Here is a 24,697-nt window from a genome sequence, read left to right on the forward strand (position 1 = left end):
GCTGGGGGATGGGAGAGGGAAAGGGCGCTTGCCAGTGCCTTTTTTCCCTTGCCAAGCTGAGCTCTGTCTTCCGGGGCTCAACAATTCTCCCTCCCAGCGTCCTCTCGCCCTCCCCACTCTCTGAGAGCAGAGCTGTCGACTTTTTAACATTCCAGATGTTAATTTCCACTCGCTGCCAGGGTTAGTAATTTTTCAAAGAAGGGGTACAGTTAATGGAGCATGGTTACAAATTATTGAAGACAGGATAAAATGATCCAGTGGTTCTGACACTTTTGAAATCTAAATAAAGTTTAAGAATTCCTGAGAATGAGCTAGTTACTATAAAATCTAGCCATCCACTTAAATGGATGGCTATCTATTTAGCACTATAGATAGTCATCAATATTTCATATAACAATTGCTCCCAGTGAGCTTACTATGTAATTTGAATTTGTATTTCTACTTTTTCCAATGTTCCTGGCTTCTAATAGATTTTTAAAGGCAGATTTCTGGATGATTCATAAAATCAGTGTGGTTGTCATAACTTAGACAAAGCTTATTTTTTGTAATATTTTGTTATTTGAGGGAAGGTAAAAAATCAAACACTAATATCATGTTTTCTGTATTCCAAGTATTGTTAAATTCTTTATTAATTCATTTGATACTGACAACAATCCATGATGTAGGTATCATTATCGTCATTCCTGTGGTAGTTTTAAAATATGTCCACAAATTCTTTAACATTCCTCCATTCAAGAGGTGGAGTTTAATTCTCCCCTGTGTGTGATCTAGACTTAATACCTACCTAATAAAGTAAGACACAAATGACAATGTATCATTTCTGGGATTTGGTCAAAAAGTTTTCTTCTGTTATCTCTATAGCAGTCATTCTGCAGCAATATAACTGCCATATCATGAGGACACTCAAGCCACCCTATACAGAGGCTTATGTGATACAATACTGATGACTCTTGTCAATGGCCATGAATGAACCAATCTGAGGCCTCCCACCAACAATGATGTGGATGTGTTTAGAAGTAGATCCTCCAGGCCCAGTTAATCCTGCAGATGACTGCAGCCTCAGCCTTCATCTTGACTGCAGTGTTATGAATGTTATGACTAAATTGTCCTCATTTATTCAGGACTTTGTTTGATTTTAGCATTAAAATCTTACGTCCCAGGCCTCCAGCTTTAATGAGAACTTATTTCAGTTTGCCAGAATCTGTCCCAGTTTTAAAACTGAAAGCCCCACATCTTGGGAACTTCCTCAGTTCCAGAGAAAACAGGACTATTGGTCACCTTTTCATGCAGAATCTATTAATTTTTTAAATTATTTTTAGAACTGTTATTTATTTTGAGAAAGAGAGGGGGGTGGAGGGGCAGAGAGAGAGGGGGACAGAGGATCTGAAGCAGGCTACATGCTGTCAGCATGGAGCCCAACACTGGGCTTGATCCCACCAACCATGAGATCATGAAACAAGCCGAAATCCACAATCAGAATCTTAACCAACTGAGTCAGTCAGGTGCCCGCTCATGCGGAATCTTGAGCCAAAATCTCCAGTTTAGTTTCTCCCAAATTCTTAACTCACAAAAACTGTGATAGAGTAAATTTTGATTGTTTTAAACCACTGTTTTGAGGTAATATTTACATACCAACAAATAACTAATACAGTATCTGTTTTACAGTTGAAGAAATGGTGGCAGACATTTTAGTTTAAAAAAAAAATCCCTTTGATATAGTTGTTTAACCCAAGTATTTAGCATGAAAATATACTCAATGTGATTGTGGACCACAATTACCAGTAAGATACATGTGCCAAAGTTATATGAAAACGTAAAAATATAAACCACCAGGGGCACCTAGTGGCTCAGTTGGTTAAGCATCCAACTCTTGGCTCAGGTCAAAATCTAATGGTTTTTGAGTTTAAGCCCCATGTTGAGCTCTGCACTGACAGCGCAGAGCCTGCTTGGGATTCTCTCTCTCTCCTTCTTTCTCTGCCCTGACCCTACTTGTGCTCTCTCTCAAAATAAATAAATAAATAAACTTAAAAAAAATATAAACTATCGATAATTAAGTTTTCTGCAAAGGCCTGGGATTTAAAAGAGAACAAATAAACATTTTTGGTCGTATAAACACTAAAACCTTCTGACACCTTCAGAATTTACTATTGAAGAAATTGATTACTCAGCACAATTTTGAATTAAGTAAGATAAATTGTTCTTTCTAAGCCATCAATATTTTGAATAAAATCCTCCAGTCAGTACCTTAATCATCTTTTAGGCTACTCAGTCAATGAAATGGGTTCCATGCATTTGTGTTTAATGCAGCAAGGCTTTCACAATAAGCCTTGTTGTTCCTGTAAGTATTTTGAGTAAGCAATCAAACATACTCAAAGTAGATGCAAATTTTAGCAGTCTGTCTTAAGCAGCCCCCAAATTAAGATTTTACTTGCAGCTATATCATTTATTGCATTGTTTTATTTTTTTCTGTTATTTATGTACAAAGCTATAGCTAAAGGTATTCTAGTGCTTCAAGATATGAGAAAAAAATCTGCCTTTTAAAGTTAGATTGTTATGAAATTGATAGTTTAGAATTTAATATCCTCCCTGTGTGAAACTCAGGTATGTGTTAAAATTTCACTTGTTTTGGATAAATGAAGGAAATCTTTTTCACATTCAAGTTAGTTAGAAGATATTAAAATTAATGAAATTTGCTGTTTTCCAAAATATATTTCTGGTAAATATAACAACTTCCAAGTCATATTGAATTGAACTTTAGATAACAAATTGAAGACTTTGAACGTGCATGCCAGCAATTCCTCAATCTTGCCTACAATCGTGACCTGGAAGCTTTAAAAAGACAGATTCTAAGACTGCAACCCAGACGGAATAGTGAAGGTAGCCATTCAGTATTTTTGCTTTGATTTATTTTTATCATAATTTGATGAAAGTGAAAAAGTGTTTTTATAAAGAAAATTCCAGGCAAAATGTACAAAAAGGACTGATATGAAGATAGAGTGATAAGAGATGAGTTTATTGAGAGGCAGTAGAAGCATATGTTCTAGGTAAGGAGTTTTTAATATAGTTTTAGGCATAAAGGTGAATGCCAAGATTAGGACAGTGGCAATGGTAATGAAAAAGCATGTTACTAATGTCAGACCTTTCCAAAGAAGTGTTTCTCTTTGCTATTTTTGGCTTGGTTTTGTTTAGCTCTCATGTGCTCTTCCTTTAAAGGCCAGATAATGTTAAATTTACATTTGTATAGAATAAACCACCAGAAATTCAAACACTTAGAAATGTCATCCTATTGGCCTGGATTCTGCTTTGAAGAGCCTTTCAGTATGAGAAAAGCTTGGACTTCCCCTGAGATTATATTTGATCCTCAAATCTTTATGTTTCTACCAAAAAAGAAAAGAGGTTAAAAAGAGAAAAAAAAATCTCAACAAATGCTTTTTGCAAACAACCAACACCAAAATAGAGGAGAAAAGATAATCAAGGTCAGGAGATAAAAGTCTCAGATAAGAGCATCCGTTTATGTACAGAATAATATTACCCATTACTCTTGGAAGTGGAGGTGAGTTGGATGAAAGCACTCTCATTTCATCAAGAGAAACAAGCAGCTCCAAATCACCCATGGAAGTCTGTCTAAGCATGTTGATATTGAGTAGCAACCTACTATTATACATGTTCAGTCAGATATCCTTAGCAAGTGCTCTTTGTACCTGGCCCAATCCTGATCATTCTCCCCAAAGATTAGAAATCTTTCAGAGTTGGGTTATATCATAATAACTTGATTTATTATATTCTATGTCAGCAATTACTGACCTAAAACAAAGTGATGTGCTACGTAAACTGTATGCTTTACCCAATCAGCATGATCAATACTACCAAAGTCAACCTAGGATATATTTAGAAATGCAAAGAAATATATATATATATATATATATATATATATATATATATATGAATAAGCTGAAGTAAATATTAACAATGGTAAAAGCAATGGCAATAGTAAAAGCAGCAGCAACAGCAACAGCAAATTTCAGCAAATTTCTGAAAATTTATTTTCTGCCAGGTATCTTTGGGATTCATATAAACTCTGTGAGAGCTGGGAGTTTTGTCTGATTACTGCCATACTTTCAGTGCATAGAACCAATGCCTGCAACCATTGCATGGACTCTAAAATACTGGAGTACCTTGGTGGCTCAATCAGTTAAGATCAAGTCTGACTCTATCTCAGCTCAGGTCATGATCTCACAGTTTGTGAGTTTGAGCCCTATGTCGCGCTCTGCACTGACAGTATGGAGCCTTCTTGGAATTCTATCTTTTCCTGTATCTCTGCCCCTCTCCCCTCTCAAAATAGATAAATAAAATTAAAAAAAAAAAACTAAAATAGGGCATATAACCAACTACTATATTCCAAGCACCTTTTTTTTTAAATCAAAAAGTGAACAACATAAATAAGATATCTGCCTATAAATTTTGTACTTTTAATGTATTTAAATTTGTTCATTCTGTGTTTCTCTCCATTAGAATATAAGTTCCATGTGGACCAGGACCTTTTCTTTTTCACCACATCCCCTAATGTGCTGAACAGTATCCTGCATATGACACTAAATAAATGTTGAATGAATGATTTAAACTACCTAAACTTGGTTTACATTTTCTGGGCATTTATCTCCTTCAGAAAAGGGGGAACTTACATTGAACCTAAAGTGCTTTAGTGGAAAGTTACCTGAGTAAAAGTCACAAAAAAAGAGCTGAAAGGTAGGAAAGTGGAAGCAATAGAGATTATATCCTAAAAGCAACTGGGAATGACAGATTTATATAAATGAAGAACAGATGGGGGTTTTTTAGAGGTTAGGAGCAAGGTAGGGTAGGGAAAAAAAAGCAATAGCTGTAAACTGCAACTCAAAACTCCTTGTGATGATGAAAGTATTTTGTATCTTGATTGGGTCAATGCCACTATTTTAGTTGTAATATTGTACTATATGTTTGCAAAAATGTTACCATTGGAAGAAACTGCTTAAATGGTACACTGGATTTCTTTGTATTATTTCTTACAATTGCATGTCAGTCTATAATTATCTCAAAATAAAAGTTTTAAAAAGTCACTGTAAATGAGTCAGAAATAATGTCCTTCAAACATTTAGATATTTTAAATACAGAAATTTGTTCACCCATAGAATGCTCACTTCTAGTTTTATTTTCAAAGGATTCATAGAGACGTCTCAGAAGCCCAAGTCAGCAATTACTGACATAAGACAAAGTGGTGTGCTACATAAGTATATGTGTTTTACCCATCTCTATTGCCATGAAAAGTATTTCTAAAATCCAAAATGTCATGTTTTCAAGTTATTCTCAAAGCTGCTGGCAGTTGTAGCTGTTTGTAACATTGATTCTCAGTCTGGAATGTATGCTGAACAATTCAAACATGGTTCTGGGATTTGGTGTATAGGTCTATTCATTCCTTTCAATGATTTTGGATGACATCCAAACAAACTCATAAATGTAATATTCAGAGCATACTTGTTTTCTTTCCTAGGCTTCTCCCAACATATAAGTCACTTTCAGGGGTGGTTATTTGGATACTTCCCACCTCTGAATATTTTCCGTGGTTTTTATTTTTTTTAATTATTTTATTAGAGTATACTTGATGCAGAATGCTACCTTAGTTTCAAGTGTAAAACATTGTGATTCAACTTCTCCATACTTATGCTATGCTCACCACAAATGTAGTTACTGTTTATCACCATACAACGCTATCACAATATCACTGACTATATTCCCTACACTGTGACTTTTATTTCCATGACTTATTGATTCCATAATTGGAACCCTGTATCTCCCACTCACCTTCATCTATTTTGCCCATCCCCTCACCCCTCTACTCTGGCAACCATCAGTTTGTTTTCTGTATTTATAGGACTGATTCTGCTTTTTGTTTGTTTATTCATTTTTTTTTGATTCCCCACCTGAGTGAAATCATTGGTGTTTGTCTTTTTCAGTCTGACTTATTTCACTTAGCATAATACCCTCTAGGTCCATCCATTTTGTCTTAAATACCACAATCTCATTCTTATGGCTGAGCAATATTGCATTATATATGTATACCAAATCTTCTTCATCTATTCATCTGTCAATTGGCACCTAGATTCCTTTCATATCTTGGCTATTGTAAAAAAATGCTGGAATAAACATAGGGGTGCATGTATCTTTTTCAATTAGTGTCTTCATTTTCTTTGTGTAAATTCCCAGTAGTGGAATCTCTGGATCATATGGATTTCTATTTTTAGTTTTTTGAAGAAACTCCATACTGTTTTCCACAGTGACTGTACCAATTTACACTTCTACTAACAGTGCATAAGGGTTCCTTTTTCTCCACATGCTTGTCAACAACACTGGCTATTTCTTTTTGATTTTGGTCATTCTAACAAGTATAAGGTGATATCTCAGTGTGGTTTTGATTTGCATTTCCCTCGTGATTAGTGATGTTGAGCAAATTTTCACATATCTGTTAGTCAACTGTGTTTTCTTTGGGAAAATGTCTATTCAGGCCCTATGCCCACGTTTTAAATAGATTTTTGTGGTGTTGAATTGTATAAATTCTCGTATTTTGGATATTTAGCTCTTATCTGATATATCATTTGCAAATGTATTCTCCCATTCAATAGGTTGCCTTTTCATTTCGTGGTTGGTTTCCTTTGCTCTGCAAAAGGTTTTTATTTTGGTGTAGTACCAATAGTTTATGTTTGCTTTTGTGTCCCTTGCCTTAGTAAACATATCTAGAAAAATGTTGCCATGCTACTGTCAGAGAAATTACTGTCTGTGTCTTTTTCTAGGATTTTTATAGTTTCAGGCCCCACATTTATGTCTTTAATCCATTATGAGTTTATTTTTGTGTATGGTTTAAGAAAGTGGTCCAGTTTCATTATTTTACATGTAGCTGTCCAGTTTTCCTAGCACCATTTGTTTTTCCCCATTGTATATTCTTGTCTCCTTTGTCATAGGTTAATTGACCATATAAGTAGGAATCTATTTCTGGATGCTGTTCTATTGATCTATGTGTCTATTTTTGTACCACCACCATACCATTGTGGTTACTACAGGTTTTCTTTCTCAAGATTGGTTTGGCTATTTGGGGTCTTTTGTGGTTGCTTACAAATTTTAGACTATTCCTTGTAGTCCTGTGAAAAAAGTTATTGATATTTTGATAGAGACTGCATTGAATCTATAGATTGCTTTAAGTAGTATGGACATTTTAAAAATATTAATTATTTCAATCTATGAGTATGGACTATCTTTCCACTTGTCTGTGTCATCTTTGATTTCATTTATTAGAGCTTTACAGGTTTTGGAATGTAATTCTTTCACCTCCTTGGTTAAGTTTATTCCTCAATATTTTATTCTTTTTCATGTAATTACAAATGGAATTTTTAGTTTTTCTTTCTGATACCTCATTATTAGTGTATAGAAATTCTATTGATTTCTGGGTATTAATGTTTATCCTGAAACTTTTCTGAGTTTATTTATTCTAGTAGTTTTTTGGTGGAGTCTTTATGATTTTCTAAATATAGTATGACATCATCTGCAAATAGTGAAGTTTAACTTCTTCTTTACCACTTTTTATGCCTCTTATTTATTTTGCATGTCTGACTGCCATGACTAAAATTTACAGTACTATGTTGAGTAAAAGTGGAGAGGGTGGACATCCTTGTCTTGTTCTTCTTAAAGGAAAAAGTCTCAGTTTTCACCATTGAGTGTGATGTTAGCTGTGAGTTTTTCATATATTGCTTTTATTATGTTGAGGTATATTCCCTCTAAACACAGTTTTTTTTATTGTGAATGGATGTTGAATTTCCTCAAATGTTTTTTCTACATCTATTAAGATTATCATATGATTTTTATCTTTTGTTTCATGGATGTGGTATATCACATTGATTGATTAGCAAATATTGAACCATGCTTGCTTCCCTGGGATAAGTCCTACTTGATCATGGTAAATGATCCTCTTAATGTATTGTTGAATGCAGTTTGCTAATATTTTGTTGAGGTTTTTTCCTTATCAGGGAGGTTGGCCTGTAGTTGCTTTTTTTTTTCCTGGTTGTTGTTATTTTTGTGTCTTTCGTTTTGGTATCAGGGTAATGATGGCCTCATAGAATGTATTTAGAAGCTTTCCCTCCTCTTATATTTTTTGGAGTAGTTTGAGGAAAATAGGTTTTTAGCTCTTCTTTAAATGTTCAGTAGAATTCACCTGTGAACCCATCTTGTCCTGGGCTTTTTTTTTTTTTTTTGGTAGTTTTTTTGATTACTGATTCAATGTCATTACTTATAATTGTCTGTTTAGGTTTTCTATTTATTTCTGGTTCTGTTTTAGAAGATTGTATTTCTTTTAGTAATTTATCCATTTTCTTCTAGGTTTTCCATTTTGTTGGTATATACTTTTTCATAGTATTCTTTTATAATTTCTTATATTTCTATGGTGTCAGTTGTTACTTCTCCCATTTCTGATTTTATTTATTTGAGTCCTTTTTCTTTTTCTTTTTTTTTTTTTCTCTTGGCGAGTCTGTCAAAGGGTTAGTCAATTTTGTAGATCTTTTCAAAGATCCACCTCTTGGTTTCACTGATATTTTCTATTGTTTTTTAATCTCTATTTCATTTATTTCTGCTCTGATTTTTATTATATCCTTCCTTCTACTCACTTTGGCTTTTTTATTTTTCTTTTTCCAGTTCCTGTAGGTGTAAGGTCAGATTGTTATTTGAGTTTTTTCTTGTTTCTTGAGGTAGGCTTCTATTGCTATATGTTTCCCTTTTAGAACTGGTTTCACTGTTTCCCAAAGGCTTTGGACCAATGTGTTTTCATTTTCATTTGTTCCCACGTATATTTTTAAATATTTATTTGATTGCTTCATTGACCCATTATTTATTAAGTATAATGTTGTTTAGCCTCCACGTTTGTGTTTTTTCCAGTTTTATTCTTGTGATTTGTTTCTAGTTTCATACATTTGTGTTAAAAAAAAAGGATGCAAGGTATGATTTCAATATTGTTAAATGTATATATCCATTATGTCCATCTGGTCCAATGTGTTGATTATTTCCTTGTTGATTTTCTGCCTGGATGGTTTATCCACTGATGTAAATGGACTATTAACGTCCCCTACTATTATTGTATTGCCATCAACTTCTTTCTTTCTGTCCATTGTTTACTTCATGTATTTAGGTGCTCCAGTTCATTCTGCCACCCTGTGTCTTTTGATTGGAACATTTAGACCATTATATTTCAAGTAAATATTGATAGGTATGTTCTTATTACAATTTTGTTATTTTCTTTCTGGTAGGTTTTGTAGTTCTTCTCTGTTTGTTTGTTTTTTTTTTTTTCTAGTTCTCTTGTTCTCTTTCTTGTGACTGATGAATTTATATAGTGATATATTTGATTTTATTTCCCTTTATTTTTCGTGTATCTGTTATGGGTTATGAATTTGTGGTTACCATGAAATTTGTATATTGCATTCTATGTATATAGCAATATAGTAAGTTGATGGTCATTTAAGATCAAATGACATTGTAGGGGCCATTGTAGGGGCGCCTGGGTGGCTCAGTCAGTTAAGCGTCCAACTTCGGGTCAGGTCATGATCTCGCAGTTTGTGAGTTCAAGGCCTGCGTCGGGATCTGTGCTGACTGCTTAGAGCCTGGAGCCTGCTTTGGATTCTGTGTCTACCTCTCTCTCTGACCTTCCCCAACTCACACTCTGTCTCTCTCTCTCTCTCTCTCTCTCTCTCTGTCAAAAATAAATAAAATATGAAAAAAACTAAGATCAAACTCATTGTAAAAACAAAACTTTCTTTTTTCTTTTTTTTACTTTCTCCTCCACACTTTATGTGCATGCTATCATATTTTACATCTTTTCATTCACACTTTTCTTACATTTAATTATGACCATTTTTTTCCACTTAAAGAAGTCCCTTTAACATTTCTTCTAAGGCTAGTTTAGTGGTGATAAAATCCTATAATTTTTGTTCCTCTGGAAAACTCCTTGTATCTCTTTCAAATATGAATGATAACCTTGCCAGGTAGACTATTCTTGGTTGTAAGTTTTTCCCTTTCAGTAGGTTGAAAATACCATGCCACTTTTTTCTGGCCTGCAAAGTTTCTGCTAAAGAATCAGGTGATAGTCCTATAGGTTTTTCCTTGAAGGTAAATTTTTGCTTCTGTCTTGCTACTTTTAAAATTCTCTTTTTATCTTTAAATTTTGACATTTTAATTATTATGTGTTGTGGTGTAGAGCTCCTTAAGTTCATCTTGTTTGGAACTCTCTTTGTTTCTTGACACTGAATGTCTTTTTCCTTCCCTAGGATGGAGATGTTTTCAACTGCTATTTATTCAAGTAAGTTTTCTTCCCATTTCTCTCTCTCTTCTGAGACCTGTATAATGTGAAGTTTTGTTCACTTGACATTTTTCTAAGAGATTCCTTAACTTCTCCTCATTTTTGAAATTATTTTCTTTTTTTGCTGTTCAGTTTGGGTACTTTCCATTACCCTGTCTTCCACAGCACTGATGAATTTTTCTGCATCTGCTAATCTATTTCAGATTCCTTGTAGTGTATTTTTTCTTATTTCAGTTATTGTACTTTCAACTCCAATTGATTCTTTTTTAAATTTTTTTACCTCTTTATTAAATGGTTCAGTAAGCTCTTCCACCCTTCTCTCCAGCCTGGTGAGCATCTTTATGATCATTACTTTAAATTGTTTAATGGGGTTGGGGGGACACCCCGGTGGCTCAGCTGGTTAATCCTCCGACTTCAGCACAGGTCATGATCTCGTGGTTCATGAGTCTGAGCTCCATCTTGGGCTCTGTGCTGATAGCTCAGATTCTGTGTCTCCCTCTCTCTCTGCCCCTTACCCACCTGTGCTCGGTCTCTCTTTCTCTCAAAAATAAATATTAAAAAATAAATTGTTTATCAGGCATATTGTTTACTTCCATTTCTTTTAGTTCTTTTTCTAAGATATTTTTCTTGTTCTTTCTTTTGGAGCATATTTCTCTGTCTCCATTTTTCTTGACTTTCTTTTTTTTGCTTCTCTGAATTCAGTGGAATAGCTACTCTCCTGAACTTGAAAGAATGGTCTTGTGTATGGTGTCCCCTATGTAAACTGTGTGCTTGGTGACTTTTCCAGGCTGACTGGCTCTGAGACGGGTATATGCTGGGGATCCTGGCATTCTCCATGCAGTGGGCACCCTAGCTGGAGAGCTAAAGCTGAAGTGGGCAAAGACTAATGTGGTCCCTGTGCTCTCCATGCAGTGGGTGCCTGGAAGGAGAGCTAAGGCTAAAGTGGGTGCAAGCTGAGGGGACCTGGGACTCTACACAGAGAAATAAACTTGGCAGGCTAGCTCAAGGCGAAGTGGATATAAACTGGGGTGTTTCAAGGCTTTCCACACAGAGAGTACCCTAGGGGGAATGACTGGAGCTGATGTGGGGTACAGGTCAGAGGATCCTCGGGTGCTTTGCACAGGGCATCCCTGGCAGGACAGCAAAAGCTAAAGTGGGTACAGGCCAGCGTTGTCCCTGGGCTCTTCATGCAAAATGTGCCCTGGTAGGACAGCTGAAGCTGAAGTAAGGCCAGTGCATGTAGGGTTGTTTTGGGGCACTCCATGAAAGGGGTGCCCTGGTGGGATGGCTGGAACGAATGCAGGCACAGGCCAGGGATCCCCAGGGCACTCTATGCATGGAGCAAACTGGCAGGGTGGCTAGATCTGAAGCAGGTATCAGCCAGAATGTTCCAGAGTGCTCTGTATCAAGGGTACTTTAGCAAGTTATCTGAAGCTGAAGTGGTGTGGACCTGGAGTGTTCTGGAGTGCTTTATGCCTGTGTTACCTTGGTACAAAGGCTTTAGTGAGCACTAACCAAGGATGTCCTGGGGTGCACTGCCTGTGGCTGACTTGGTGGGATAGCTGGGACTGGTGTGGGCTCAGGTCCAGGGCTCATTGAGGTGGTATACCATTTAGGACACCTCGAATGTGCACTGGTCTGTACTTTCAAGGTGGAGAGTGAGCATAGATTGTGTTCATCAGTCCCTCCCACTTAGAGAGAGTTCCAGCAGCTCCCTTGCCTTTTGATGATATCCTAAGAATGGCTCTTTTATATGCTATTTGCTCTTTTAAACCATGGCTTTTTCTTTTCTTTTCTTTTTTTCTTTTCTTTTCTTTTCTTTTCTTCTTCTTCTTTTTTTTTTTTTTTTTTTTTTTTTTGTAGCCCAGCACAACCCAGGCTGGTATGGGCCAGGAAACCTGGGGCTTGCTGGAATGGCAAATCAGCTATGATGGTTTTGGTCTCTGGATGCTGCTTTGGTCTGTGCTTTCAAAGTGGAGAGGGAATGTAAACTTTCACTCTCTAGTCCCTCTGACCCAGAGAGAGTTCTAGCAGCTTCTCCACCATTTGTTGGAGTTTTAGGGCTGGTTCTTTTATAAACTAGTTGTCATTTTAAACTGATATATATGTATATACATATACATATATATCAGTTTATATTTATATATTATATATATTTATTTATATTTATATATATTATATATTTATTTAAATATATAAATAATATATTTATATGTATATATATTTATATATTTATATTTATATTTATTTATATATAATATATTATATATTTTATAGCATCTTATATTTATATTTATATATATTTCTGTATCAAATGTATATATTTCTGTATCGAAGGACAGAAGAATCTGTTCCTGGTCTCATTATTATTCGTCCTCACTGCTGTTCATAGCATTGAAGGATGGTTGTTCCCTTTGTCACTGTGTCTCCATCTCTCTTGCTGTTCTCTTTTGCTATTCTCTCTATATTTTGTTGTACAGAAACTGTTCAGTCAGCCCTTAGTTTTTCTTCTAGAGGAATTGTTCTATAAATAGGTGTAATTTGGTGTGTTACATGGAGGAGGTGAGGTCAGGGTCTTCCTACATCACCATCTTGGTCTGGAACCTCCCATCTCTCATTTTAAACAAGAGGACAGTAGTCCAAAAAAACTGTATATCCTTTTGGATAAATTCACATATGAATTGTGGAAAAGAAAGTCCCATTTTTAAATAGCAGCCTACTAGTACTACATGACCTCCCAGCATTGCAGTCTCCAACATCTCAACAGCAACTTTTTGCAGTTGTTTGATATCATAAGTAAATAGTACTTATGTAAATATAAATAAACCTCAATTCTTATACTAGTGTTAAATTCAAATTGAGCACTCCTTTGAAAACTGGTATAAATTTTACAGGAAAACTTCTCAAGCTTCTGGTTTTTCATGATATCAATTCAAATAACAACATGACTATATGACAATGTGGTCACTATAAATAGTGTGTGAAAATGTTTAACATTATGAAACTTTTGTGAAACTATCACATTTGGTAAATGTCTAAATCTAATCATATGTTATTCAAAATATATATTGTATATTTATATATATTTAAATGTATGTTATATATGAGCTTATATATATTGTATATTATAAATAAGGATATATACATTCCTTATAAAAAGGATATGTGTTAATGATTAAGTTGCCTCAACCATATTAAATTCAGAATTATAATGTAGCTGTTAGTGCATATAGCATATTTCATAATTGTATTAACTGCTTTAACACCTGAAGTACCATTTATTCATTTGATAATTATGTGATTTTCTTTTGACATAGCTTTCTGATGATTATTATTTCTTTAAAACCTCATTTTCCATATATAACTCTAATATTACCATTGTAAAAATAAATCTAATGTATATTAAATGTAAAAAAAATACGTAAAACATAGGGGAAAGAAAGACAAGTCACAGGTAATCCCATTAAGAAAGGGACAGCTATGTAGAATTTAATGATTATATTACATAAGCATATGTACAAATAATTTATGTATTTCACTTAATTTTATTTTTTTACGTTGTTGTGATAGTTTCTAATGTAGAGGGGAACTTATGCATTTTAATTAAATCAATTGGATTTAATTTCTTTTTGCCTTTATCTTTCTAACCAAAAGATTTGAACAAGTCACATTACCTCTTTGATACTTGTTTTCATATCTGTATAATTATGATAATATCACATACTCCTCCATGTTGTGAAGATTAAATGAAATAATCCATGCAACAATTTCATAGTATTTCGATTTAAACTTTATTATTATTATTATTTGTATTTTTAATGTAAATGAGCTGTTACTGTGATGCCTTCTTTTATTTATGTCTTTTATTTTTATTTTTTTATTTAATTTTCATCCAAGTTAGTTAGCATATAGTGCAACGATGATTTCAGGAGTAGATTCTTTAATAACCCTTACCCATTTAGCCCACCCCCCCTCCCACAACCCTCCAGTTATCCTTTGTTTGTTCTCCATATTTAAGAGTCTCTTATGTTTTGTCCCCCTCCCCTTTTTTATATTATTTTTGCTTCCTTTCCCTTATGTTCATCTGTTTTGTATCTTAAAGTCCTCATATGAGTGAAGTCATATTTGTCTTTCTCCAACTGACTAATTTCACTTAGCACAATACCCTCTAGTTCCATCCACATAGTTGCAAATGACAAGATTTCATTCTTTTTGATTGCCGAGTAATACTCCATTGTATATATACCACATCTTCTTTATCCATTCATCTGTCGATGGACATTTGGGTTCTTTCCATACTTTGGCTATTGTTGATAGTGCTTCTATAAATATTGGGGTGCATGTGCCCCTTCGAAACAGCATACCTGTACCCCCTGGATAAATACCTAGTAGTGCAATTGCTGGGTCTATTTTTAGTTTTTTTGAGGAAACTCTGTATTGTTTTCCAGAGTGGCTGCACCTGTTTGCATTCCCACCAGCAGTGCCAAAGAGATCCTCTTTCTCTGCATCCTTGCCAACATCTGTTGTTGCCTGAGTTGTTAATGTTAGTCATTCTGACAGGTGTTAGGTGGTATCTCATTGCGTATTTTTTTTAATTTAAATTTTAGATAGTTAACATACAGTGCAATATTGGTTTCAGGACTATAATTCAGTGATTTATCACTTACATACAACACACAGTGCTCATCACAGGTGTTGTGCTTAATACCCATCAACCATGTGGCTCATTTCCCAACCACCTCCCTCTATCAACCCTCAGTTTGTTCTCTATTGTTAAGAGTCTCTTGTGGTTTGTTTCCCTTTCTTCTCTTTTTCCCCCACCCCCATGTGTTCATCTGTTTTGTTTCTTAAATTACACATATAAGTGAAATCATATACTATTTGTCTTTCTCTAATTGACTTATTTTGCTTAGCATAATACATTCTAGCTCCATCCATGTCATTGCAAATGTCAAGATTTCATTCTTTATGATGGCTGAGTAATATTCCTTTGCATATATAGAAAACACATCTTCTTTATCCATTCATCAGTCTATGGACATTTGGGCTTTCTCCATAGTTTGGCTATTGTTGATAATGCTACTATAAACACTGGGGTGTATGTCACCCTTCAAATCTGTATTTTTGTATCCTTTGGGTAAATACTTAAAAGTATAGTTGCTATATCATAGGGCATTTCTATTTTTAGTTTTTTTGAGGAACCTCCATACTGTTTTCCAGAGTGGCTGCACCAGTTTGCATTCCCACCAGCACTGCAAGAGGTTTCTCCTTTTTCTGCATCCTTGCCAACACCTGGTGTTTCTTGTGTTATTAATTTCAACCATTCTGACAGTTGTGAGGTGGTAACTCATTGCAGTTTTGATTTGTATTTCCCTGATGATGAGTGATGCTGAGTATCTTTTCACGTATATATTGGCCATCTGGATGTCTTCTTTGGAAAAATGTCTATTCATGTCTTTTGCCCATTTCTTAACTGGGTTGTTCTTTGGATGTTGAGTTTAATAAGCTCTTAGAGATTTTAGATACTAACCTGTTATCAGATATGTCATTTGCAAATGTCTTCTTGCATTCCCTAGGCTGCCCTTTAGTTTTGAAGATTGTTTCCTAACTGTACAGAAGGATTTTACCTTGATGAAGTCACAATAGTTCATGTTTGCTTTTGTTTCCCATGCCTTTGGTAATGTGTCTAGTAAGAAGTTGCTCTAGCCAAGGTCAAAGAGGTTGCTGCCATGTTCTCAGAATTTTGATGGTTTCCTTTCTCACATTTAGGTCTTTCATTCATTTTGAATTTATTTTTGTGTGTGGTGTAAGAAAGTGGTTCAATTCATTCCTCTACATGTTGCTCTCCAGTATTTTACACACCATTTGTCGAAGAGAGCGTCTTTTTTTCCATTGCATATTCTTTCCTGCTTTGTCAAAGATGAGTTGACCATACAGTTGTGTATACAACTCTTTGTTTTCTCTTCTGTTCCATTGAGCTAAGTGTATGTTTTGTGCCACTACTTTATTGTCTTGATGACTACAACTTTGCAAGGTTTTTTTTACATTTATTTTTTTTATTTTATTTTTAATTAATTTATTTAAATTCAAGTTAGTTAACATACAATGTAGGATTGGTTTCAAGGGTAGAACCCAGTGATTCATCGCTTGGATATCATACCAAGTGTTCATCCCAAAAAGTGTCCTCCTTAATGCACATCACTAATTTAGCCCATCACCCTACCCACCTCCCCTCTAACAACCCTCAGTTTGTTCTCTGTATTTACAAGTCTCTTTTGGTTTGAATCCTTCTCTGTAGCTTATTTTTTCTTCCCTTCCTCTATGTTAATCGGTTTTGTTTTTTAAATTCTACATATGGAGGCACCTGGGTGGCTCAGTCCGTTAAGCTTCTGACTTTGGCTCAGGTCATGATCTCATGGTTCGTGGGTTCAAGCCCTGCATTGGGCTCTGTGCTGATGGCTCAGAGCCTGGAGCCTGCTTTGGATCCTGTGTCTCCCTCTCTCTCTGCCCCTCCCCCACTTGTTCTCTCTGTCAGAAATAAATGCTAAACATTTTTTAAATAAAAAATAAAAAAATAAATCCCACCTATGAGTGAAATCATGTGATATTTGTCTTTTTCTGACTGACTTATTTCAGTTAGCATAATACATAATACATCTAGTTCTATCCACATCATTGCAAATGGCAAGATTTCATTCTTTTTGATCACTGAGTAATAATCCATTGTATATATATACCACATATTTATCCATTCATCAGGATGACTACAACTTTGTAATATGGCTTGAAATCTGAAATCGTGATGCCTCCAGTTTTGTTTTTCTTTTTCAGAATTGCTTTGACTCTTTGGCATCTTTTGTGACTCCATAAAAATTTTATGATTATTTGTTCTAGCTCTGTGAAAAATGTTTATGCTATTTTGATAGGGATTGCATAAATGTATAGATTTCTTTTGGTAGTATTGACATTTTAACAATGGTTGTTCTTCCAATCCATGAGCATGGATGTTTTTCCATTTCTTTGTGTCATTTTCAATTTCTTTCATAAGTGTTCTATAGTTTTCAGAGTAGATGTTTTACCTATTTATTTATGTCTATTCCTAGGTATATTATTGGTTTTGGTACAATTGCACATGGGATCTGTTCTTTGATTTATTTTTCTGCTGCTTTGTTATTGGTGTATAAAACGCAACGAATTTCTGCACATTGATTTTATATCCTGCACATTTGCTGAATTCATGCATTAGTTCTATCAATTTTTGGTGAATTTTTTCAGGTTTTCTATATAGAGTATCATGCCATCTGAAAATAGCAAAAGTTTGACTTCATCCTTGCCAATTTGTATGCCCTTAATGTCTTTTTGTTGTCTGATCGCTGAGGTTAAGACTTCCAGTACTGTTAAATAGTAATGATGAGAGTAGACATCCTTGTATTATTCCTGACCAGAAAGGCTCTCAATTTTTCCCCTTTGAGGATGATATCAGCTGTGGGTCTTTCATATATGGCCATTATGATATGATGTTCCATCTATCCCTACTTTGTTGAAAGTTTTTATCAAGAATGGATGCTGTAGTGTGTCAAATGTTTTTTCTGCATCTATTGACAGGATCATATGATTTTTATCCTTTCTTTTGTTAATGTAGTGTATCATGTTGATTGATTTGTGAATATTGAATTACCCCTGCAGTTCAGGAATGAATCCCACTTGATCATGGTGAATAATTGTTTTAATTTACTGTTGAATTCAATCTTCTAGTATTTATTGAGAATTTTTCATGAATTTTCATCAAGGACATTGGCCTGAAAATGTCCTTTTAAGTGGGATCTTTGGTTTAGGAATCAAAGTAATGCTGGCTTTATAGAATGAGTTTGAAAGTTTTCCTTCCATTTCTATTTTCTGTAACAGTTTGAGAAGAATAACTATAAACTCTTCTTTAACTGTGTGGGAAAATTCCCCTGGAAGCCATCTGGCCCATGACTCTTGTTTATTGGGAGATTTTTGGTTACTAATTCAATGTCTTTTCTGGTTATGGGTCTGTTCAAATTTTATAACTCTTCCAGTTTCAGTTTTGGTAGTTTGTGAGTTTCTAGGAATTTGTCCACTCGTCCAGAATGCAGTTTGTTGGCATATAATTTTTCATAGTATTCTCTTATACTTGTATTTTTTGGTGTTGTTTGTGATCTCTCCTCTTTATTCATGATTCTATTTATTTGGGTCATTTCTTTCTTTTTGATAAATCTGGCAAGGATTTAATCAATTTTGTTTACTCTTTCAAAGAACCAGCTCTTAGTTTAGTCGCTCTGTTCTACTGATTTTTTTTTGTTTCTATATCATTTATTTCTGTTCTAATATTTATTACTTCCCTTCCTCTCCTGGTTTTAGGTTTTATTTGCTGTTCCTTTTCTAGCTCCTTTAGGTTTAAGGTTACGTTGTGTATTTGGGACCTTTCTTGCTTCTTGAGATAGGCCTCTACTGCAATATACTTTCCTCTTAGGACTGCCTTTGCTGCATCCCAAAATGTTTGTCATGTACTTATTTTCATTGACTTCCATGTATTCGTTTCTCTCTTTAATTTAGTGGTTAACCCATTCATTCTTTAGTAGAATGTTCTTTAACCTGCATGCATTTTCAGGATTTCCAAATTTTTTCCTATGGTTGACTTCAAGTTTTATTATGTTGTGACCTGAAAATATACATGGTATGATCTTGATCCTTTTGAAACCATACTATGATCTCACTTGTTGAAATCTGATTTGTGACCCAGAATATGATATATTCTGGAGAATGTTCCATGTGCACTGAAGAAGAATGTATATTCTGCTGCTTTAGGATGAAAAATTCTGAAAATGTCTGTTAAGTCCATCTGGTTCAGTGTATTATTCAAAGCCATTGTTTCCTTGTTGGTTTTCTGCTTTGATTATCTGTTCATTGCTGTAAGTAGAGTGTTAAAGTCCCGTACTCTAATTGTATTATTATCAATGTTTTTTTTTATTTTTTTGATTAATTAATTTATATATTTGGGTTATGTCAAGTTGGGGGCATAAATATTTACAATTGTTAGATCTTCTTGTTCAATAGACCCCTTAATTAATTTATAATGTCCTTCTTCATCTTTTGTTACAGACTTTGTTTTATAATACAATTTGTCTAATAGAAGTATGGCTACTCTGGCTTTCTTTTGATGTTCATTAGCATGATAGATGGTTCTCCATCCCCTCATTTTCTATCTGTAGGTGCCTTTAGATCTAAAATTAGTCTCCTGTAGGCAGCATATAGATGGATCTTACTTTCTTACTCCATTCTGATTTTCTATGTCTTTTCATTGAATCATTTATTCCATTTACATTCAGAGTGCTTATTGAAAGATATGAATTTAGTGCCATTTTGATACCTGTAAAGTTGTAGTTTCTCATGATGTTCTCTGGTCCTTTTTGGCTTTGTTGCTTTGATCTTATTTTTCCCCTCAACTCAGACTCCCCCTAAAATTTCTTGCAGGGCTGGTTTAGTGGTTATGAACTCCTCTAGTTTTGTTCATCTGGGAAACTCTTTATCTCTCCTTCTATTTTGAAAGACAGCCTTGCTGGATAAAGGATTCAGGGCTGCATATTTTTTCCATTCAGCACTTAAATATGTCCTGCCAATCCTTTCTTTTTTTTTTTTAATTTTATTTTTTTTTTTAAATTTACATTCAAATTAGTTAGCATATAGTGCAACAATGATTTCAGGAGTAGATTCCTTAGTGCCCATTACCCATTTAGCCCATTCCCCCCTCTCACACCCTTTCCAGTAACCCTCAGTTTGTTCTCCATATTTATGAGTCTCTTATGTTTTGTCCCCCTCCCTATTTTTATATTATTTTTGTTTCCCTTCCCTTAAGTTCGTCTATTTTGTCTCTTAAAGCCCTCATATGAGTGAAGTCACATAATTTTTTACTTTCTCTGACTAATTTCACTTAGCATAATACCCTCTAATTCCATCCATGTAGTTGCAAATAGCAAGATTTCATTCTTTTTGTTTGTTAAGTAATACTCCATTATATATATATACCATATCTTCTTTATACATTCATCCATCGATGGACATTTGGGCTTTTTCCATACTTTGGCTATTGTTGGTAGTGCTGCTATAAACATGGGGGTGCATGTGTCCCTTCGAACAGCACACCTGTATCCCCTGGATAAATGCCTAGTAGTGCAATTGCTGGGTTGTAGGGTAGTTCTATTTTTACTTTTTTGAGGCACCTCCATACTGTTTTCCAGAGTGGCTGCACCAGCTTGCATTCCCACCAACAATGCAAAAGAGATCTTTTTCTTCATCCTCGCCAACATCTGTTGTTGCCTGGGTTGTTAATGTTAGCCATTCTGACAAGTGTCAGGTGGTATCTCATTGTGGTTTTGATTTGTATTTCCCTGATGATGAGTGATGTTGAGCATTTTTTCATGTGGTGGTTGGCCATCTGGATATCTTCTTTGGAGAAGTGTCTATTCATGTCTTTTGCCCATTGCTTCACTGGATTATTTGTTTTTTGGGTGTTGAGTTTGATAAGTTCTTAATAGATTTTGGATACTAACCCTTTATCTGATATGTCATTTGCAAATATCTTCTCCCATTCTGTCGCTTGCCTTTTAGTTTTGCTGGTGATTTCCTTCACTGTGCAGAAGCTATTTATTTTGATGAGGTTCCAGAAGTTCATTTTTGCTTTTGTTTCCCTTGTCTCTGGAGACGTGTGGAATAAGAAGTTGCTGCAGGCAAGATCAAAAAAGTTTTTTCCTGCTTTCTTCTGGAGGATTTTGATGGCTTGTTTAGGTCTTTCATCCATTTTGAGTTTATTTTTGTGTATGGTGTAAGTAAGTACCTCAGTTTCATTCTTCTGCATTTTGCTGTCCAGTTTTCCCAGCACCACATGCTGAAGAGACTGTTTTATTCCATTGGATATGCTTTCCTGATTTGTCAAAAATTAGTTGGCCATATGTTTGTGGGTCCATTTCTGGGTTCCCTATTCTGGTCCATTGATCTGAGTGTCTGTTCTCGTGCCAGTACCATACTGTCTTGATGATTATAGCTTTGTAGTACATCTTGAAGTCCGGGATTGTGATGCCTCCTACTTTGGTTTTCTTTCTTTCTTTTTTTAATATAAAATTTATTGTTAAATTGGTTTCCATACAACACCCAGTGCTCATCCCAACAGGTGCACTCCTCAATACACCTCACCCACCCTCCCCTCCCTCTCACCCTCCATCAACCCTCAGTTTCTTCTCAGTTATTAAGAGTCTTTTATGTTTTGGCTCCCTCCCTCTCTAACTTTTTTTTTTCTTTTTTCCTTCCCCTCCCCCATGGTCTTCTGTTAAGTTTCTCAGGATCCACATAGGAATGAAACATATGGTATCTGTCTTTCTCTGTGTGACTTATTTCACATAGCATAACACTCTCCAGTTCCACCCACGTTGCTACAAAAGGCCATATTTCATTCTTTCTCATTCCACGTAGTATTTCATTGTGTATATAAACCACAATTTCTTTATCCATTCATCAGGTGACGAATATTTAGTATCTTTCCATAATTTGGCTATTGTTGAGAGTGCTGCTATAAACATTGGGGTACAAGTGCCCCTGCGCGTCAGCACTCCTGTATCCTTTGGGTAAATTCGTAGCAGTGCTATTGCTGGGTCATAGGGGTAGATCTATTTTTTAACTTTTGAGGAACCTCCACACTGTTTTCCACCAACAGTGCAAGAGGGATCCCATTTCTCCACCTCCTCGCCAGCATCTATAGTCTCCTGATTTGTTCATTTTAGCCACTCTGGCGTAAGGTGATATCTGAGTGTGGTTTTGATTTGTATTTCCCTGATGAGGAGCGACGTTGAGCATCTTTTCATGTGCCTGTTGGCCATCCGGATGTCTTCTTTAGAGAAGTGTCTATTCATGTTTTCTGCCCATTTCTTCACTGGATTATTTGTTTTTTGGGTGTGGAGTTTGGTGAGCTCTTTATAGATTTTGAATAATAGCCCTTTGTCCGATATGCCATTTGCAAATACCTTTTCCCATCCCATTGGTTGCCTTTTAGTTTCGTTGATTGTTTCCTTTGAAGTGAAGAAGCTTTTTATCTTGATGAGGTCCCAATAGTTCATTTTTGCTTTTAATTCCCTTGCTTTTGGGGATGTGTCAAGTAAAAAATTGCTGCGGCTGAAGTCAGAGAGGTTTTTATTCCTGCTTTCTCCTCTAGGGTTTTTATGGGTCCTGTCTCACATTCAGGTCCTTTATCCATTTTGAGCTTATTTTTGTGAATGGTGTAAGAAAGTGGTCTAGTTTCATTCTTTTGCATGTTGCTGTCCAGTTCTCCCAGCACCATTTGTTAAAGATACTGTTTTTCTTCGATTGGATATTCTTTCCTGCTTTGTTAAAGATTAGTTGACCATAATTTTGTGGGTCTAATTCTTGGGTTTCTATTCTATTCCACTGGGGTATGTGTCTGTTTTTGTGCCAATATCATGCTGTCTTGATGAGTACAGCTTTATAGTGGAGGCTAAAGTCTGGGATTGGTATGCCTCTGGTTTGGTCTTTTTTTTCAAAATTACTGTGGCTAATCGGGGTCATTTGTGGTTTCATACAGATTTTAGGATTTCTTGTTCTAGCTTCGAGAACAATGCTGATGCAATTTTGATTGGGATTGCATTGAATGTGTAGATTGCTTCGGGTAGTATTGACATTTTAGCAATACTTATTCTTCCAATCCATGAGTATGGAATGTTTTTCCATTTCTTTGTATCTTCTTTTATTTCCTTCATAAGCTTTGTATATTTTTCAGAATTCAGATCTTTTACATCTTTGGTTAGGTTTATTCCTAGGTATTTTATGATTCTTGGTGCAATTGTGAATGTGATCAGTTTTTTTATTTGTCTTTCTGTCGCTTCGTTGTTAGTGTATAAGAATGCAACTGATTTCTGTACATTGATTTTGTATCCTGCCAATTTTCTGAATTCATGTATCAGTTCTAGCAGAGTTTTGGTGGAGTCTATCGGGTTTTCAATATGTAATACCATGTCATCTGCAAAAAGCGAAAGCTTGACTTCATCTTTGCCAATTTTGATGCCTTTGATTCCCTTTTGTTGTCTGATTGCTGATGCTAGAACTTCCAACAGTATGTTAAAGAACAGTGGTGAGAGTTGACATCCCTGTTGTGTTCCTGATCTCAGGGAGAAAGCTGTCAGGTCTTCCACACTGATGATGATATTAGTGGTGGGCTTTTCGTAAATGGCTTTTAGGAGATTTAAGTATGTTCTTTCTATTCTGACTTTTTTCGGGGTTTTTATTAAGAAACGATGCTGAATTTTGTCAACTGCTTTTTCTGCATCGATTGACAGAATCATATGGTTCTTTTCTTCTCTTGTATTAATGTGACGTATCACATTGAATAATTTGAGAATACTGAACCAGCCCTGCATCCCAGGACTGAATCCCACTTGATCCCGGTGAATAATTCTATTTAAATGCTGTTGAATTCAATTTGCTAGTATCTGATTGAGAATTTATGCATCCAAACTCATCAGGGATATTGGCCTCTAGTTCTCCTTTTTTGCTGGGTCTCTGTCTGGTTTAGGTATCAAAGTATTGCTGGCTTCATAGAATGAGTCTAGAAGTTTTCCTTCCCTTTTTATTTTTTGGAACAGCTTGAGAAGGATAGGTATTATCTCTGCTTTAAATGTCTAGTACAATTCCCCAGGAAAGCTATCTGGTCCAGGGCTCTTATTTTTTGGGACACTTTTGATAACTGATTCAATTTCTTCACTGGTTATGGGTCTGTTCAAGGTTTCTATTTCTTCCTGTTTGACTTTTGGAAGTTGGTGGGTGCTTGGGAATTTGTCCATTTCTTCCAGGTTGTCCATTTTGTTGGTGTATAATTTTTGATAGTATTCCCTGATAATTGCTTGTATTTCTTAGGGATTGGTTGTAATAATTCCATTTTCATTCATGATTTTATCTATTTGGGTCATCTCCCTTTTCTTTTTGAGAAGTCTGGCTAGAGGTTTGTCAATTTTGTTTATTTAAAAAAAAAAAACCAACTCTTGATTTTTTGATCTGCTCTACATTTTTTTTTAGATTCTGTATTGTTTATTTCTGCTCTGCTCTTTATTATTTCTCTTCTTCTGCTGAGTTTGGGGTGTCTTTGCTGTTCTGCTTCTAGTTCCTTTAGGTGTGCTGTTAGATTTTGTATTTGGGATTTTCTTGTTTCTTGAGATAGGCCTGGATTGAAATGTATTTTCCTCTCAGGACTGCCTTTGCTGCATCCCAAAGAGTTTGGATTGTTGTATTTTCATCTTCATTTGTTTCCATATA

The 24,697-nt window shown here is 35.2% G+C and overlaps 1 long non-coding RNA gene across 1 annotated transcript; it reads left to right on the plus strand.

Annotated features, from left to right (window-relative positions):
- Nucleotides 1-838: 838 nt before the first annotated feature.
- LOC123594100 lies at nt 839-16,387 on the plus strand. Its single transcript, XR_006710668.1, has 3 exons — nt 839-848; nt 2,602-2,605; nt 16,103-16,387. It is a non-coding gene; the product is annotated as an uncharacterized LOC123594100 (long non-coding RNA).
- Nucleotides 16,388-24,697: the final 8,310 nt, after the last annotated feature.

The sequence above is a fragment of the Leopardus geoffroyi genome, chromosome X (genome assembly GCF_018350155.1).
Source record: "Leopardus geoffroyi isolate Oge1 chromosome X, O.geoffroyi_Oge1_pat1.0, whole genome shotgun sequence".
NCBI classification, from domain to species: Eukaryota; Metazoa; Chordata; class Mammalia; order Carnivora; family Felidae; genus Leopardus; species Leopardus geoffroyi.